An 18,351-nucleotide genomic window follows, 5' to 3' on the forward strand; every position below is an offset into this window, starting at 1 on the left:
AGCGCAACACATACATTACGAGCCTCATCTGCTTTGTCATGATGTTTGTCATTAAAGAGGATCCAAGCTTCACCATCGGATGGATGTACCATCTTGTTAGGATTGTACCATTTGCCATTTTTGTGCCATGTCATTTGTTTCATGGTTCCTCGGTTATGTATAGCCGTTGGATCCTCGGTAGGAATAGAAGGTACCGTAGGATTTTCACGGGGATCGTAAGTTGCCTCTTCTGGTCATCATCAGAGTCTACCTCCAGGTACTTGAAGGATTTACACTTTGGACAGAACTTTGCATGCTCGTGTTCTTTCCTAAATAGAACGCGCCCCTTCAGACAAGCATGTATCTACTCATATGGCATCTTAAGTGCACGAAGGAGTTTCTGTGACTCGTACATGCTCTTTGGCAGAATGTGGCCCTCCGGAAGTAGGGTGCCAATCACGGCCAACATCTTGTCGAAGCCTTCTTGACTCAAGTTTAACTTGGACTTCAACCCCATTAAGCGTCCAATGGCATCTAGTTGAGACACCGTTGACCGATCGTGAAGGGGTTTCTGTGCCGAGTCCATCATGTGATAGAACGCCTATGCGGCTACCTCCATCTCCTCCTTCTCACGTCCCTCATCGAACTGTCCTTGGTGAAAGTCATCTAACATGTCTGATACCCCAGCATCAGCATCAAAAGCCTCCACCCGTGGTCTCACCACCTCCTCTCTCATACGATGGGCTTCACCATGGTGGACCCACTGGGTGTAGTCTGGTGTAAATCCATTCTTCACAAGATGTTTACTCATTTCCACCTTGTTTACCCTTCTCCTGTTTCCACATTTGCTACAGGGACATAAAACTAGGCAATGTCCTTTAGCAGCCTTGCCAAATGCACTGTTCAAGAAAGCATCGGTCTTGTTCATCCATTCCGAGGTGTAATCACTCTGACTTCTCCAGCCCGTGTACATCCACTAACGGTCATCCATCCTCTAACATATGTATCAGTGAGTAATGTAACCATCAATTGCATCTACATGGTGTTCCTACTATCTAATAGGTGAGGATAGATACTAATCCCACCCACGGATGCGTAGATGAGGTTAGTTTCCATGCTCTACTCCTATCTGAGATAGAATTTCGACAGCACCTCCCCGCTGTTCTCCAGATACACGTCTTGCCAAAGAAGAGTGTGTATCCGGAGAACAACAGGGAGGTGATGCTGAAACTCTGTCTTGAACTGGAGCAGACCATGGAAACTAACCCATCTACGCATCCGCAGGGCTGTCCAAAAAACATGAACAATCCGAAACAGATACGGTCATAGATATGCAAAGATCTGCATACCTCCAACCGTATCTCTTTCGAATGGAAGATGCCTAACTGGGTTACGCAATCTATGACCATGATACAGAAAAGAGGGGTTATACCTAGGGTGGCGGCAGAGTCAGGCTAGCGGGGCCATGGCAGGGTCGGTGCAGTGGCGAGGCGACGCAGTGCAGGCAGACCGGCACGGCGATGAGAACTCCGACTCGGCTCCGACGGGCTCTTCTCTACAAAAATGGAACAAAATAATGTCATTTAAAAAAAATCGGCAGAACCTCTCCTGCACGGTGAGGTTTCCAAAACCAGCAAAAACAATGACACGATGGCCGACAAGCACATATGTCTCAAGAGAAGCCATGTAGTTTGAATATCAATCCATGCAGAAGAATATATCCAAGTAGTACCAGTACTTCTACTACTACTTCCACTATTGCTACTATTACTACCACTAGTTCTACTACCACTACTATCACTATTGCTACTACTACTACCACTAGTTCTACTACTACTACTACCACTAGTTCTACAACTACTACCACTAGTTCTACTACTACTACTACTACTACCACTAGTTCTACTACTACTACTACCACTACTTCTAATACTACTACTACCACTAGCACTACTACTACAACTAATACTACTACAACTATCACTACCACGACAACAACAAGAGAGAGGCCATACCTGACGGGCGCCAGGGGGTAGGGGCAGGCAGCGTCAGGGTCGGGGTTGCCGGAGTCAGGAACAGGGTCAGGCATGGGCGGCATTGGGGCGGGCGGTCCACGGGGCGTGGCCGAGGGTAGGGCCGGCTCCTTCTCCTCCTCCTCCCCTCCTCCTCCCCCCTCCTCCTCCTCCTCGCCTCCTCCTCGCCTCATAACCCCTCCTCATCCTCCTCCCCTCCTCCACCCGCCGGCGTTGGTGGGCCACGCGTGGGCAGAGCTGGCCACGCTCAACCACACATGGGTGCGTGGGGGCAGGGGCTGGCAGGGGTGGGGGCTGGCACCAGGCAAGCGATGCGGGGAGGGGCTGCGGCGGGTGGCATGCGAAGCGGGGAAGGGCGGCGGCGCATGGCGTCGGCGGTGGCCCGGTGGCTGGCGGGCATGGGGGCGGGCGCGGGCGCGGCGCACGGGGAGGGGAGGGGGCACGCGGTGCGGGGGCGGTCCGGCGTTGGTAGGCGGCGACGCAGGGGCTATCTGTCTGGCTTAGACTACCCAGCCGAATTCGCCAAAGTGCCCCCACCCGGTCCCTTTGCCGAGCGCCGGATCAGAGAGGCACTCGGCAAAGGAGGCAACTTTACCGAGTGCCCCGATCCAGCTGTCGGCATAGATTTTTTTTGAAATACCTTTTGGCGAGTGCCCCCTGTGAAGGCACTCGGCAAAGAGAAAATTTCTAAAAAAATTCAAAAAACCTCTTTGCCGAGCGCCTTATTCTTGTCACTCGGCAAAGACCCCCTTTGCCGAATGCCATGCCCCGGCACTCGGCAAAGTTTTTTTGTTTTTGACCACCAAATTTTTTGTGCATCCCTTTTAAAGTATCAAGAACTCCTCGTTAGAATTTGAGGATTTTTTGTGGCTTTTTGATATATTTAGTTACTTTATTTTGTTTACTTGAATTTTTTTGAAAAATATAAATTTGAACTACACGTGGTACGAATAATGGAATTTAATGATTCAAAAAATGATAGTCATGTTACTGAGTGTAGTGTGAGGCCGTATCCAGGAACGGACCCAAAATTTCGAACATCTTGTTCACGAAACATGACCGCAAACTTGCGTGCGAAGTGTTTTTAAATTCTATAAAAAGTAAACGAAGTTCCGAAAATCATGAAACTTGTTGAGATGTGGTAATATCGTATGTGGAGGCTATGATAAAAATTTGAGAAGATTTTGTGCACGTTGTCACATACGATGCTTACAAACCAGGATATCTCTACATGTGGAGATGTCCTGGTTTTTAAGCATCGTACGTGACAACGTGCACGAAATCTTCTCAAATTTTTTATCATAGCCTCCCCATACGATATCACGACATCTCAATAAGTTTTATGATTTTCAGGACTTCGTTTGTTTTTTATGAATTTAAAAATACTTCGCACGCAAGTTCGTGGTCATGTTTCGTGAACAAGATGTCCGAAATTTCGGATCTATTCCTGGATACGACCTCACACAACACTCAGTAAGATGACTATCATTTTTTGAATCATTAAATTCCATTATCCGTACCACGTGCAGTTCAAATTTATATTTTAAAAAAATTCAAGTAAACGAAATAAAGTAACTAAATATATAAAAAAGCCACAAAAAATTCCCAAATTCTAACGAGAGTTCCTGGTACTTTAAAAGGGCTGCACAAAAAATTTGGTGGCCAAAAACAAAACAAACTTTGCCGACCGCTAGGGCATGGCACTCGGCAAAGGGGGTCTTTGCCGAGTGCCCAGAATAAGGCGCTCGGCAAAGAGGTTTTTTGAATTTTTTTTAGAAATTTCCTCTTTGGCGAGTGCCTTCACAGGGGCACTCGGCAAAGGTATTTAAAAAAAAGTAATTTTTTTAATTCCTCCCTTTGCCGAGTGCTGAAGCTGTTAGGCACTCAGCAAAGACATTTCAAAAAAAAATTAAATCTTTGCCGAGCGCCAGTGTCAGGGGCACTCGACAAAGTATTTCCTAAAAAAATTTGCCGAGTGCCTAACCGCAGGCACTCGGCAAAGAAGGACGTGGCCGAACACCGTTACGCGGGGCAGCCTATGCCGAGTGCCGCGCTTTTGCCGAGAGCCTGACACTCGGCAAAGAAGTCCTTTGTCGAGTGCCCTTTTTGTTGAGTGCCCGGCACTCAGCAAAGAATTCTTTGTCGAGTGCGGCACTTGGCAAAGAAGGTCTTTGCCGAGTGTCCGGTTTTTGACACTCGGCAAAAGCCCTGTTTCCAGCAGTGACTGTAACTCATACGGGTACAAGAGGCCTAGAGTTTATCAATGATTATGTATTGCTTTCCAATTCAATTTCTTATGGGATCCTACTCTGTACCTTAGTTGAACACTCTAACTCATAGAAGCATGTAAAGAGAGTGACAGACCATGGAAATGCTCCATATTCTAATTCGTTTTGGAGCCGGACTCTATCCCATACTTGAACACGCGACTTTACCTCGCACGCGCATATAATAGATTGGGTCTGTCACATCCTCGTTGGATGATGGACCAAGAAACCTTCTTCCCTTTAATAATAGGCAGCAGAGATTAAACATCATGATTACTAAATGTTTGACACATATACATGAAAATTAGGCTTACATGCAAAACTGATCAACCCAGATGCTCATCTGGTTATGTTTGCTTGGGTGAAACCTACGTACTCGGATTTGTGAACTCACAAGTTTAGCTTAGTTGGTTAGTTGTTTTTTTTGGTGGAACCCATCTGAATGTGAGTCTGCAACCTAGCACATATGTTAGGATTTTTTGCTAATTGTTTGTTTCGGCAGGTAGGCACTGTAACTATATATTAAGTTAATGAGGCACTTGTGGTGATTTTATTAATTAATTTTAAGATTTTCCAACTTAGTCTCTTGAAGTTCAAAGCTTGGGGAAGCATGTGCAAGTGTTCATTCACAGAGATAGTTGGTTATGTCCAAAGTACATCTCTGTATTTTGTTTAAGAAAAGTTAGGATTTCTTAAATTAAATTAAATATGTTTATATTTTTCGATGGGTGTAACACATGCTAGTCTTTGTTCAAAAAAATATTTTTACAACTGGTATTAGATTCTTTTCTCTAAAGAGTTTTTTTTGTTGTATATGCTACTGATTTTATAGTCTTCAATATAGTTTTGCATTTACATATAAACTGCATAGTGCATACTAAAAGCCAAATTTTAGTGTGAAAAATAAGTATTTAGGTGCATGTGAAACTGTTTAGTACTTCTTTCAGTCGTCGATAACTGACGCTGCTTCTTTTTACATTAATTCATAGTGTTAAAATTATTTATAATATTTATAGCTACTTTAAAAAAAACTGTAACATAACATTTTGAAAGTTCATTTGAAATATTCAAATGGTCATAATTCTAATCTTAACTGCAGGGGCATTCCAAAAGGATAGTTATTTGTGAGGGGAGCTGACTGCTGAGGGAGTAAGTCACACAATTCACCTGACGTAGCAAATATATGTTGAGATTTTGGGCATATATCAATACAGTCCATAAAACACAAATCTATTTGAGCGTTAATACGTGAAGCGAGCACGAGCTGGATAAAAACGCACAAAAAGCTACTGTAGTAGTCTAACCATGGTTTTAGAAAGTCAAAAGTGAACATAATTTCGTATTCAAACGCGGCTGGAACTGCATCATTCTGTCTCTGAGTTGCTCCGTACGATTTCTTGGTAAGGTTTAGATGAACCATCACTACTGGAAACCGGTAATTTGTCGAGTGCCTGCGGCACTCGGCAAAGCCTGAAATACACTCGGTAAAGGCTTTGCCGAGTGCCGTACTCGGCAAAGAGCAGTCGGCAAAGAACCCGTCGGCAAAGGTTTCTTTGCCGAGTGCCACATATCGGGCACTCGGTAAAGCCTTTGCCGACTGTCATGTCAGCACTCGGCAAAAAAAAAAAAACCGACGTCAAATCTGACGGTCTCTTTGCTGAGTGCCACCTCAGCGGCACTCGGCAAAGAACTTTTCTTTTTTTTTGAAAATTCTTTGCCGAGTGCCATACTCTTGCATTTGGCAAAGAAATTTTTTCTTTTTTAAAAAAAAAATCTTTGCCGAGTGTCATGGCTCTGGCACTCGGCAAAGCTGGAAAACTGGGTCTTTGGTTCCTAGGTTTGCCGAGTGCCATGGTCACGGCACTCGGCAAAGCCCTCTTTGCCGAGTGTGGCACTCGACAAAGAGGGGAAAAATGCTATTTTTTTGTTTTTTGCTTTTCATCAGCGCAAACAAAGAAATCACATATATATCAACACACAGCACATGATATATCACATACACATCCATATTCCATCACATACACATCCACCATCCATAATACATCACATACAAATCCATTGTCCATAATCCATCATACATTCGCATCATCCATGATAATATCCATCACAATATATATATGTCTCTAGTAGTAGTCCAACATAAGGCTAAGTCTAACACAAGTCCATGCAACATGAAAAGAAACAAATAAACGGTACCTACTGCCAGCCTCCCCACCCGGAGTGTGAACTGCCACCTTGAGGAGGGCCAGTTGTCCACCCGGCCTATGGAGAAGGGCCACCTTGAGGAGTCGGGTTTGAACCCGCTGACTATTGCTGCACAAAGGATAAGCGAATTCACGAGTATCTACAGGAGGGCCGCACAAGCTAAAGGAATAAACAACCATATATACTCACCGGAGTCCCTACAGAAGGAGGAGGAGCCACAACTGGAGCGAGCAGCGACTGGGGCACGACCACACCTAGCAAGGTCTGAAGGCTCGCTATGAAGCTGAACATGTCCTGCAAGCTCTATGTCTCGGCCGCCCTCTGGGCTTGTACAGCCTCCATCTCTAGCCGATGGGCCTTCGCCTAGGCCACCTGCTGGGCCTCCAACCTCCGCAAGTCGGCCTGCAACATTCCACCCGTAATGTTTAAACAATGCAAAGGCAAGGTAGATATGTAAAAGCAATGAACGACGAATAAAATAGTACTAACCTAGAGTTCCGCCATCTGCTGCTGTGAGCTCTACTGCCGAGAGCGTATGGCGAGGGAGGAGCTTCAGTGCTCCTTGCTCGAATGTCGGTGAGGTTGGGAACAGAGGCGGAGTCGACTGTGCTGTTCGCCATCCAGTACTAGCCGTGCTGCTTCCCTCCTCCCAGCCTCATCAGGAGGTCTGTGCCCAAGGGCTGGGTGGCCGGGTCGAAGTCCTCCCCATGGCGCTCACGGGCCACCGAGGTGTTCTCGCTAAGCTTGCTATGGATGCTCACGCTGGTGTACGCCTCGGGCCCATTCGCTGGGTTGTAGGTGACTTCCGGGGCCGTCGCCTTGCCCTTGTGTGCCAGGGCGTACGCCATGAACTCGTTGCATTCCTGGCCTTGGTGCACCTAGGACTGCGAGGAAAACACAAAGATGATTACAAGTAATGAGAATTGAGCGTTAGAATAAATAAATAAAGAGAAAACACAAAGAAGATTACCCATTCTGGGCGTACACGCTGAGGCTCTAGTTGCCTTGGTGGTGTGGCGCCCCACCCATCTGCAGGCGGCAGTCTCGATGGATGTTGTGCTTCTCTGCCCACTCCTCCGAGAGCCACCTGTCCACAATGGCCTCCTAGCAGAGGCGGTGCCTAGCGCACCAATCAGGACATTGCTGCATGCCATCAAGTTATTGATATGTCAGAAGATGAAACGAAGCATACCTATTCTTCATAGAAGGAGTCAGTATTAATGTTTTGTACTTACCAAGAGGTACTGCTCCTTGGTGAGGTTCCTGGTCCTGGCATCGGCCTTCCTCACCACCTGACCAAGGACGTCGACGCTGTAGTTGATGATGCACTAGAGCCGTGTCTTGTAGTACAGGTCCGAGAGTCGGGACCTACAGACCTTGTCCTGCACTCGCGCCGCCCGGTCCTCAAACCCTTTGTCGCACCTGAAGAAGTCCTACATACAGACATCATGTATCGTTTCATTATTTCAATAACGACCAATGAATATGTAGTATTGACCAATTTAGTGCGATGAAGACTCACCCAGAACTCGGCCTTAATCCGCGCCGCAACGTTGCCAAACTCGCTGTCCTCGGTGGCATAGAAGTGGTCCCATGTCTAGGGCGGCAAAGTCACCGAGGCGTAGGTGACCATGCCAGGGTAGTGCTACCGAATCAGAAGGCCCAGGGTGCCATTGATGTGCCGGCCCGTTCCGGACACAACTTCCTAGTTAGCTGCAAGAGTCATTAAGAAGAATTGTGGAGATGTAGTTCGATTTTCAACATGTCATATGAAATAGTACTGAAATAATACTTACTTGTCGCCACTGGGTCGAATCACCGGGCATCGGTGAAGTGGGATCGGCCGTGCCGGGAGCTTGCGAGGGCCCGCAGCAAGTAGACTCTCGAATGAGGTAGAGCCAGAGGCAGTGCTAGTGGAACCCCCTAGGTGTCACTATCATTGCCTCCCTATGGTCCGACGAGTCAGAGGAAGTGCCATCCCCTCCTATGTGTAGGCCCATCGCCTAGTCGTCCTCGTCCACCAACGAGGTGGCAGCCGACTGCACCCTCATCCTCGGACGGACCGTGGGGGTGGCCGCTCCTCGTCCTCCTCGCCAGTGGCTCTGACAAGGGGTCCTCCTCAGCATGGGGTGGTGAGCACTCCCTGATGTAGAGGGAGTTGACCCCCTGATAGGCCTACCTTTCGCCTGGCATTTTGTCGAGTGCCTACAATTTCAAAGAGTAAACCAATTAGCACAGTTAAATTACAAGTACTTATAAAGAGATGCAAAATAAACGAAACATAATTGCAATAATAGTAATAATAATAATATAGTATTACATGAATTAGAAATATTCTTCACGATCGGCAATGGCTAGATCATAGGTGTCGTCATCACTATCAATATTGTCAAGTAAATCGGGCTCATCTCCATCGTTGTCATCATTGTCATCGCCTAACTATAATTGCTCAAGCATTTGTAAGTCCTTAGCATTTTGCACCTCTTCTCCGTTGTCCTCATCTCCATCGTCCTGATCAATGTCATTGTCTACTTCCATGCCCATCAGCGAAAACATGTCTATGTCAAACCTCCCTTCTAGCCCCTCTGGTTGATAGAACTCCTGTGTGTTTGGGTCAAAGTTGTAATCCTCATCGTTTGGGACAGACAGTTTACCATGCGGCGATACCAACTGCACAAGGTACCAACCGATAAGATTGGGGTCTTTTTGGCACGCCCATGGGAGATAATAAACTTGCGTGGCCTATTGAGCCACAATATAGACATCCTCTCCTTGATAGACAGAATCCTATCGAATTTCGACTTGTCCAATCTCAGGGGATGTTCTCGTGACATTAGGATCGAACCAATGGCATTTGAATATGACTTGATTAGGAGCTTTGCAGACACTCAAAATTGAGCTCGTATATTTCTTCTACTATACCGTAGTAGTCGCGCTCATTCGGTGCTGGGTGCATACAAACTCCGGTATTCATGGTTTTTCGATTGGGCCGACTTCGCTCGTAGTTTCTGGTGTGAAAGTGATAGCCATTCACATCATAAACGGTGAATGACTTGACCTTGTAGGCAAAGCCTTTGGCAAGCCCTTTCAACTCAGCATCCATTTCCACATCCTTGTGGGCCTGCAAGGTGAGGCCTGATAGATCGTTACATTACGCCCTATTCGTGCCTCGTATGGTAGGTGCAAAATCAGATGCTGCATCACCAAGAAGAAGCCAGGTGAGAAGATCTTCTCCAACTTGCAGAGCAACATAGGTGCCACTTTCTCCAAGTCATCAATCACGCCCCGAGATAACTCCTTGGCACAAAGCTGGCGAAAGAAATAGCTCAACTCTGCCAACACGCGCCACACATGCTTAGGGACGTATCCCCGGGTCATCGTAGGAAGGAGCCGCTCAATCCATATGTGGTAGTCATGACTCTTCATCCCTAAGACTCGCATAGTTAACAAGTTCACTCCCCTACTCAAATTCGCCGCATGCCCATCAGGGAACATTAACGTCTGGATCCACTGTAGTACTTCCTTCCTTTGGTCCTTTTTCAAGACAAAATCGACCAGAGTCCTTCTCCATTTCTTGCCGAGCGCGGGAGGCTTCATCACTTGCTTTGGCCTATCGCACATCGTTGCTAGGTCTAGTCTAGCCTTAACGTTGTCCTTTGCCTTATCAGGAATGTCCATGAGTGTTGCAAAAAGCACCTCGGCGATATTCTTTTCTAGTGTGCATTACATCAATGTTGTGTGGAACAAGAAGGTCATTGAAATAGGGGAGCCTAGTCAAGCCCGATTTATGAGTCCACTGGTGTTCCTCACGATATCCAATAAAACCACCTTTCTCTTTATCATCTTTGAGAGCCTCTATCTCAGCACGGACCTTGGCACCAGTCATCATCTGAGGTGTAGGGTCGGTGACTTGAACCCCTTTCCTAAAGTTCTTGATGCCTCATCTAAATGGATGGTCAAGAGGGAGGAATTGACGATGTTGGTCAAACAAAGAAAACTTGCCGCCCCTCTTCAGCCAAGTGAACCTCATAGCTGTCTTGCATATTGGGCATGGGAACTTCCCGTGAACACACCACACGCAGAATATGCCATACGCCAGGAAGTCATGCAGGGAGTAGTGGTACCACACATGCATTGTGAAGTTCTTCTTTGTAGCTCGGTCGTATGTTAGTACCCCCTTTTCCCAAGCAAGGATCAATTCATCAATGAGAGGCTCCATGAACAAACCCATCTTGTTCCTCGGGTGTCTAGGAATTATCAGTGACAAGAATACATTCTTGGGTTGAAACATGACGTCAGGGGGGGGGGGAGATTGAGGGGGATCATGAACATGGGCCAACAAGTGTACGGGGCCGCCAGCAATCCATAGGGGTTGAACCCATCTGTTGCCAGCGCTACACGTACATTCCAAGCCTCCTCAGCTTTACCATGATGTATGCCATCGAAATGGGTCCATGCATCGCCATCCGATGGGTGTACCATCTTGTTAGCATTGTATCTTTTGCCATGTCATCTGTTTCAGCGGACTCCTCTGTCATGTACAGCCGTTGGATCCTCGGTATGACAGGAAGGTACCGTAGGACCTTCGTGGGGATACCAATCTGTTCCTTCTTGCCATCACTAGTGTTGACCTCTAGATACCTAGAGGATTTGCACTTTGGACAGTGCGTTGCTTTCTCATGATCTTTCCTAAATAGGACGTAGCCATTCGAATAAGCATGGATGTGCTCATACGGCATCTTAAGGGCACGAAGAAGTTTCTGTGACTCATACAAGTTCTTTGGCAGAATGTGACCCTCTGGAAGTAGGGATCCAACAACTGCCAACATACCATCGAAGTTGTCTCGACTCATGCTACACTGCGACTTGAACGCCATTAGGCGTCCAATGGCATCCTAGTTGTGCAAACCATTATCTTTTCGTGAAGGGGCTTCTGTGCCGAAGACAGCATATCATAGTACGCCTTTGCGGATTCCTCTGGCTCGTCCTCTAATCCTTCACCGAACCGTGCCGCCTGAAAGTCATCCATCCAGTCTGCTACCCTCGCATCTCCATCAAAAGCCTCGAGGCGTGGTCTCACCACCTCCTCTCTAATACGATTGGCTTCACCATGGTGGATCCAGCAGGTATAGTTTGGCGTGAATCCATACTTGCAAAGATCTTCCCCCACATTCTTCCTATTCTTTCTTACACGGTTGTCACATTTGCTGCAGGGACACGGCATCCGACTCGACCCTCTAGCAGCCTCACCAAATGAATGCTCCAAGAAAGCATTAGTCTTAGTCATCCATTCTGGGGTCATACTTGCGTGGCCCGAGTACATCCAATCACGGTTCTCCATCCTCTGGCATATAAGCGAGTAATATAACCAACAATTGCATCTGCACAGCGTTCCTACCATCTAATAGGTGAGGATAGGTCCTAATCCCACTCGCAGATGCATAGATGAGGTCAGTTTCAATGCTCCGCTCCTATCCGAGACAGAATTTCGGCAGCACCTTGTAACACCCCGGGTGTTTAAATATTAAAAACATGACATGTCATCATGTGCATTGCAAGGCATTGGTCATATTGCAAACTTTGATATGCATTCACTAAAACAAGTTTACATTTATGTTATGAGTGTTGAATTGAATTGTTTGAATCAAGTTCAAAATTTGGTTTGGATTTAAATCTTCGAGAAAACCCTGATTTTTAGCATTTAAACCCTACCCTGAAAACTCATTTCAAAATCTAAGCACATTTTGGGGTTGAGCCCAAAAGCAAAAGTGTAGAGCTTGTCAAGTTATACAAAGTTTGTTTTTGGAGTTTTCAAAGTTGTTATGAAAAATTTGAAGTAATTCGAAAAGGCGTAATTCGGTAAATGTCCCCTATTTGAATTCAAAAGTTCATTTCAAAATGTAGACTGAATTAGGGGTTGGTTATTAAAGCAAAGTTGTAGAACTTTCGGATTTTGAACAACTTTTATTTTTGGAGATTTTTGAGTTGTTATACAAATTTGGGAGTAATTTGAATTTGAACATGAATGGCAATTCTATAATTAAGTGGAATAGTGCTCACCGCTCTTGCTACACCGCTGGCGACCTTCGGTTTGCTTCCAGGTGTGTCGTGGCCGTCTATGGCGTTGCGCTAGCATGGGGAAAGGCTCCATTGTGGCTTCCTTGAGCTTCTGAGCCACGTTATAAATACCGAGACGCCGTCGTCGACCTTCCCTTCGCTGCTCTGTTTTTCCCATCGCTCTTGCTCATCTCCAGCGAGCCCTCATTGTCGAACCAGTGCCTCTGCCATCGCAGCAAAGCATCCATTAGTTTTGCCTACTCCTTGTGCGCCTAGCCATCCTACTGTGGTCGTCTGATTCCGCTAGGAACTGCCACTAGCAACCCTTCTTCCTCGCGGCCGGCAGCCTCACTAGAGATTCTGTTCCACCGCGGCCAGCGTCCTTCGGTGAGCCGTTGCCCTTGATTGGTGTACCTACGGCTTTGTCTCGATGCTGTGGTGCTAAATACCTTAGTGATTTATCATTTTGTCCACTGCAGTCGCTGGAACCCCATCACCGACAAGCCTTGCTCCGCCGCGATCACCGTGAACGTCGACCCGTGTCGCCGTTGCTTCTCTAGTCTCGTTCTTTGCTTCAACAAGTTTGGGGTATGCTACTGATGCTTCCTAAGCTATGTATTTGATTGCTACTAGTCTCCTATCACCGGTGTCGTGTCGCCAAGCCGCCGCGTCCGCCATGGCTGGCGTTGAGCTAGCATAGGGCCGTAATTGGTGCAAGTAGGGACGTCAGTCGATGCGCCTAGTCACGGTGGTTGTTTTGGTACCTTGGCCAGTCGCTGTTGGGCTCACCGCCGACGAGTTAGCGTCGGTCAGCGTCGTCGCTGCCGTGGTCAGCGCGAGAGGTTAGGGATGATAGGTGGGACCCGATGTCAGTGACTCAGCGTTCATATGGAAATTTTTCTATTTTATGAAATGAATGAATAGTGTATGCTTTTGTTATTTTTGTGTAGAATTATTTAGAGCTCCAAAAATTATAAAATTTTTGTGTGACCTCTTTGTGATGTATATTATATAGGAAAAATATGAAATATTGATTTACAAGTACTTTTTGAATGTAATGAAAATTGCTCAATTTATTAATAAATAGATTTCCATGATTTTTCTAGGCTTATTTAATTGTCCAAAAATTATGAAATTTAGTTTTGCCACTTACTTATCACGTGATGAACCTTTAATAAAATTTTGAGCTCAAATAGAATAAGTTGATTTATTTCATAATTCATAATTAATTAATTGATTCATAAAAGCAAATAGTAACCTTTAATGATTTAGGTTTTGTTTGAATTTTTGATGGAGTGATGTCCTTGGGTCATTAGTTGGTAATGATTCTTGGCAATTGATTTAGGTGTTGCGAAAAGGTCTAGTTAGTTTGAATTGCAACTGTACCGTAAAGGAAAGTTGTATTCTAGTTGTTAACTTTTGCATCCATCATCGAGCATCATGTTTCGTATTCCGCATCATGTTAAACATGGCATTGTTACTACGTGTAGTGAATGAAGGTGAACACGTGGTAGTTAATCAAGTTGCGGAGGAGGTTAATCCGTCTATTGAGGTTGGATCGAATACTTGTGAAACGTCGCAGGAACCGGACTTTTCCGTCAATGAAGGCAAGCCCCGAATGCATACAACCCTACCTTGTGTTTTACAAATTAATTTTGCTTTTGCTTTTCTATACTGCATTAAGTGATTAGGAGTTAAGTAAAAGCCAAATTGGTGCATTACCAACATTGTTTTTCCGTATCCACCTTGTTACCAGTTTTACGTCATAAATGTCTAGTTATGCTTAGCAATGCTTAGACAGATCAAAGTCGGGTGACTACCTATCACCGATAGGTGTTAAATGGATCTTTGGTTACTTATGTTATCTTGAGATATGAGAATATGAAGTAATAAATCTAGACTGGACGGATTCGGTATGTGAGAGCCATAAGACGTGGAGGTCTTGTGAGCGGGTTCTTTTCGCCTGTGTCGATTAAGGTCCATCCATTGCTAAACTGTGTGCGGTGAGACTTTGTAGTACTAACCACATACTCCGGTAAGCCTTAACTTGGCGATTCTATTACGAGAATGGCTACTCGCGCACTGGAAGTGGAGAGATGGCGGGAATATCGTGTACCCACATGGCAATGGGCTGGATTGGTAGAGTACTGTATTCTCGGGTGGCATGGACCCGTTCTTGTTTTAGAGGATCCAAGAGTAGGTTGGTATATGTAGGTTGGGGACCTGCATATGTCGTGTGGTCTGGAATTCCTAGCTGGGTTATAATCGGTTCGAATCATCGTTGCTCCTCGGTTATGGAGACTCACTTCTCTGTTCATCATCGTAGTATTAATAACTGGAACTTAAGGATGGTTTGAGAAGATGTTGGATATGAAGTTCATGATCTCATTACGGATCATGCCTAGATTCATATGTGGTTCTTATAAAGTTTTATATGTTGAAATAAAGAATTTTATTAAAGAGCTTTTACGCAAAATAACTTTGATTATTGCTAAAGCTATACCTTGAATCCCTGAGCCTGCATTCCTGAGTTTATTAGTTCTTATTTCGGTTAAGTCTTGTTGAGTACTTTTGTACTCAGGGTTCGTTGACCCTTGTTGTAGGTGAGCCTCATGAGCAGATCTATTTTGGATCGTGCTGCATGACTGTTGTTCAGGTCGATGACGATAAGTGAATGTGTGATCCTTGGGTAGGATACTTATATTATGTGTTTGTATTATGTTATAATACCACTCCACTACTATGTTTTGTATTACTTATCGAACTTAGTTTGTAAGGTTTGAAACCACTGGTTTGTAAACTAAGTTATTGTAAGACTTCTCCTATTTTTACTCTGATGTATAAATTTGAATAAATATTGTAATACTACAATGACTCTGTAATGGGATCCTGCTCAGAAATCGTAGATGATTCGGGGTTCTCCGAAGACACCCGACAGTCTTCTTAAGTTACCAGGAACATATGCACGGTCGTCAGAGGTCGTTGGACAGTGATAGGTGCATGTGGGTCCTATAATTTAAGAGGTTCTGCCACAAAATGGTATCAGAGCACAATCGTTACAAAGTCTTTATCGTATTGGTTTACAAAAATTTCAAAACAATTTGGGATGACTAAACTTAACTTGTTAATTTGGTCCAAATTGCTTCTGACTTATCTTATTTCTTTCTCATCATTCCTTATTTGATTAAAAAGGTTTTGTGTGGTGGAGTAGTAATCTTACTATGCCCTATATAAAAACAAATGTTGTTTATGTGCATTATAAGCTTTGATGATTTTGTTCGTAAGAACAATTCATGCATCATAATTAATTCACTCGTTACTTCCTTCACCTCTGAGTCTAGAGTTGAGTAGTGAGTCTGGTTTGAGTAATGTAATCCATCCTAGCTGCTCTTTAGACTTTAATCAAATGGTCTTACTTGGATTAAATTGGCTTCCTATAGTATGGCTCGTACCAAGATGACGCCCCGTAAGTCCACTGGACACAAAGGAGTTCCTCATCACCAACTTGCCCCTAGTAATGATGGTGCTAGCAGTAGCAGCTCTAGGCCTGATCCTCAGGTAGAGATACAGAGGATTTCTGTAGAGTTAGCACAAGCTACTAGAGATAGGGCTTTGAATGCCATACAGGTAGGAGAATTACAGAATCAATTGAGGTGTCTCACCACCGCGCATCCGAAACTAAGAACGTATGTTAGTTCATACGGTGGAAGGAAGGAATGAAGCTTGGCATAGGGAAAATGTAGCTAGAGCTAGGACTCATGAGCTAGAATTCTATGTGGAAGATTTAGAAGAACATAATACTTATCTGACTTGAGGAAGTTCATAGGCTAAGTAATCTCCTAGATCCAAATCATGAACCCCAAGCTGATATCATGGACCCCGGTGTCATCCTTGCCGATGATGACGAATCAGAAGAGGAAGAAGAAGAAGATCCTGAAGAATTAGTAATGATCGATGAAAGTGATAATGAAGGCGGTAATATTTCCGGAATGGATACTGAGCCTAAAGTTTGAAGTAATCGAGGAAAGGAGTAGAGTTGTATAATAGTTAGTTCTAGTTAAAGTTAAGTAGTTTTGTTTAGGTTCATGTGGGTTTGTGTTATATTAGTAAACTCTATGTAATGTGTCTAGGAGTAAGCTTTTGTGCAATTCAATAAAGACTTGTGAATAAAGTTTGGTTTGTTATGAGCAGATGCGTCATATGTGGGGATCGTATATTCCTAGTACCTCACAAGATGAGAGCGGTATTCCAGATCTGCCACCAATTCCAACAAATATGGTTGATGCTATAGCCGCACTTGTCAATGTGACGGTTGAAAATTCTCATTTGCTTCATGAGATGGCTCAGAGTAATCAGAATCAAATGCAAGGAAACTGTGGTCGCCACCATAACAGACAGGAGGCTACATATATTAATTTTACAGACACAAGACCACTAGTGTTCACCAAGGCAGATGAACCATTAGAGGCTGATGATTGGCTTCAAACCATGGAGCAAAAATTTGATCTTATTCCATGCACGAAATATCAGAAACCTGCGTTTGCCGCCCAGCAACTTCGAGGAGCAGCAAGTGCTTGGTGGGAAAACTTAGTGGCTATGCAACCAGCTGGCATTCCAATAACTTGGGCTAAGTTCCGTACTACCTTCAGAGCCCATTATATCTCTAAAGGAGTTATGGCTATGAAGCTGGATGAATTCCTTGCTTTGAAGCAAGGGGATCAAACCGTGATGCAGTATGTGGGAAGATTCAATCACCTGTTACAATATGCATCTGAACATGTCAATACTGATGCTAAGAAGAAGAGGTGGTTTATGAGAGGTCTGAATACCAAGCTACAGACAATGATGACAACTTGTACTAATGTTACTTATCATGAGGCTGTTAATATTGCAATTGCTTCAGAGGCAAAGTATAGGCAGCATAAGGAGCTCAAAAAGAAAAAGAGTATGCCGTATGGATCTTTTGGGGGAAATCAAAAGATGTAGAGGGTGATTTATCATCCAGTAAATCATAATCATCCTCCTTATCGTTCGCCGTAGTCCCAAGCTGGGCAACAGTCAAATGTTCGTCCTGCTATAACCTACCCAAATTCTCAACAGACCAATGCTCCAGGTGGTAATGCTCCAATGTCCTAGGGTCAACATTATCCATGTTACAATTGTGGAAGGACCTGTCATTTCTCTAGGGAATGTTCGTATCCTAGGTAGACTAATCAAAATTATCAGAAGGCCCCTGCCAATCAACAATAGGGTCAGGCACCAAACAAGAACCCCAATCAGAATGCTCAGAAGGGCAAAGATGAGAGGAAGACAGGATGTATGTTCTATATTCAAGCTAGGGAAATTCTAGAAGGGGAGCCAGTGATGATGGGTATGTTTCCTGTCGCCAATCATCCTGCAATTATACTTTTTTGATTCTGGCGCATCGCATTCATTCATCAATAGAACATTTGTCGTGAAGTATGAAATTTCAATTGGGGCAACAAAGGAAAGTTTCTTTATACAGTCGCCCGGGGGATGTCTATGTACTAAGGAAATGGTATACCAGGTACCCGTAAACCTGGGTGGGCATATTTTCCCATTACCATGATTATCCTTAAGGATCAGGATATAGATATAATCTTGGGAATAAATTGGATGTATCAGCATAAGGCTGTTATAGATGCTTTGAATAGGACATTAAGGGTGAGTTTGCCTGATAGTAATTCTCAACTTCTCATCCAACTTCCAACCTTAAGAAGATTAGTGGGCAAGGTTTGTGCAACTGTTGTCAAAGAGATTAGAGATATCCCGGTAGTGTGTGAATTTCT

Source organism: Miscanthus floridulus, unplaced genomic scaffold (genome assembly GCF_019320115.1).
Source record: "Miscanthus floridulus cultivar M001 unplaced genomic scaffold, ASM1932011v1 fs_720_2_3, whole genome shotgun sequence".
Classification (NCBI taxonomy): domain Eukaryota; kingdom Viridiplantae; phylum Streptophyta; class Magnoliopsida; order Poales; family Poaceae; genus Miscanthus; species Miscanthus floridulus.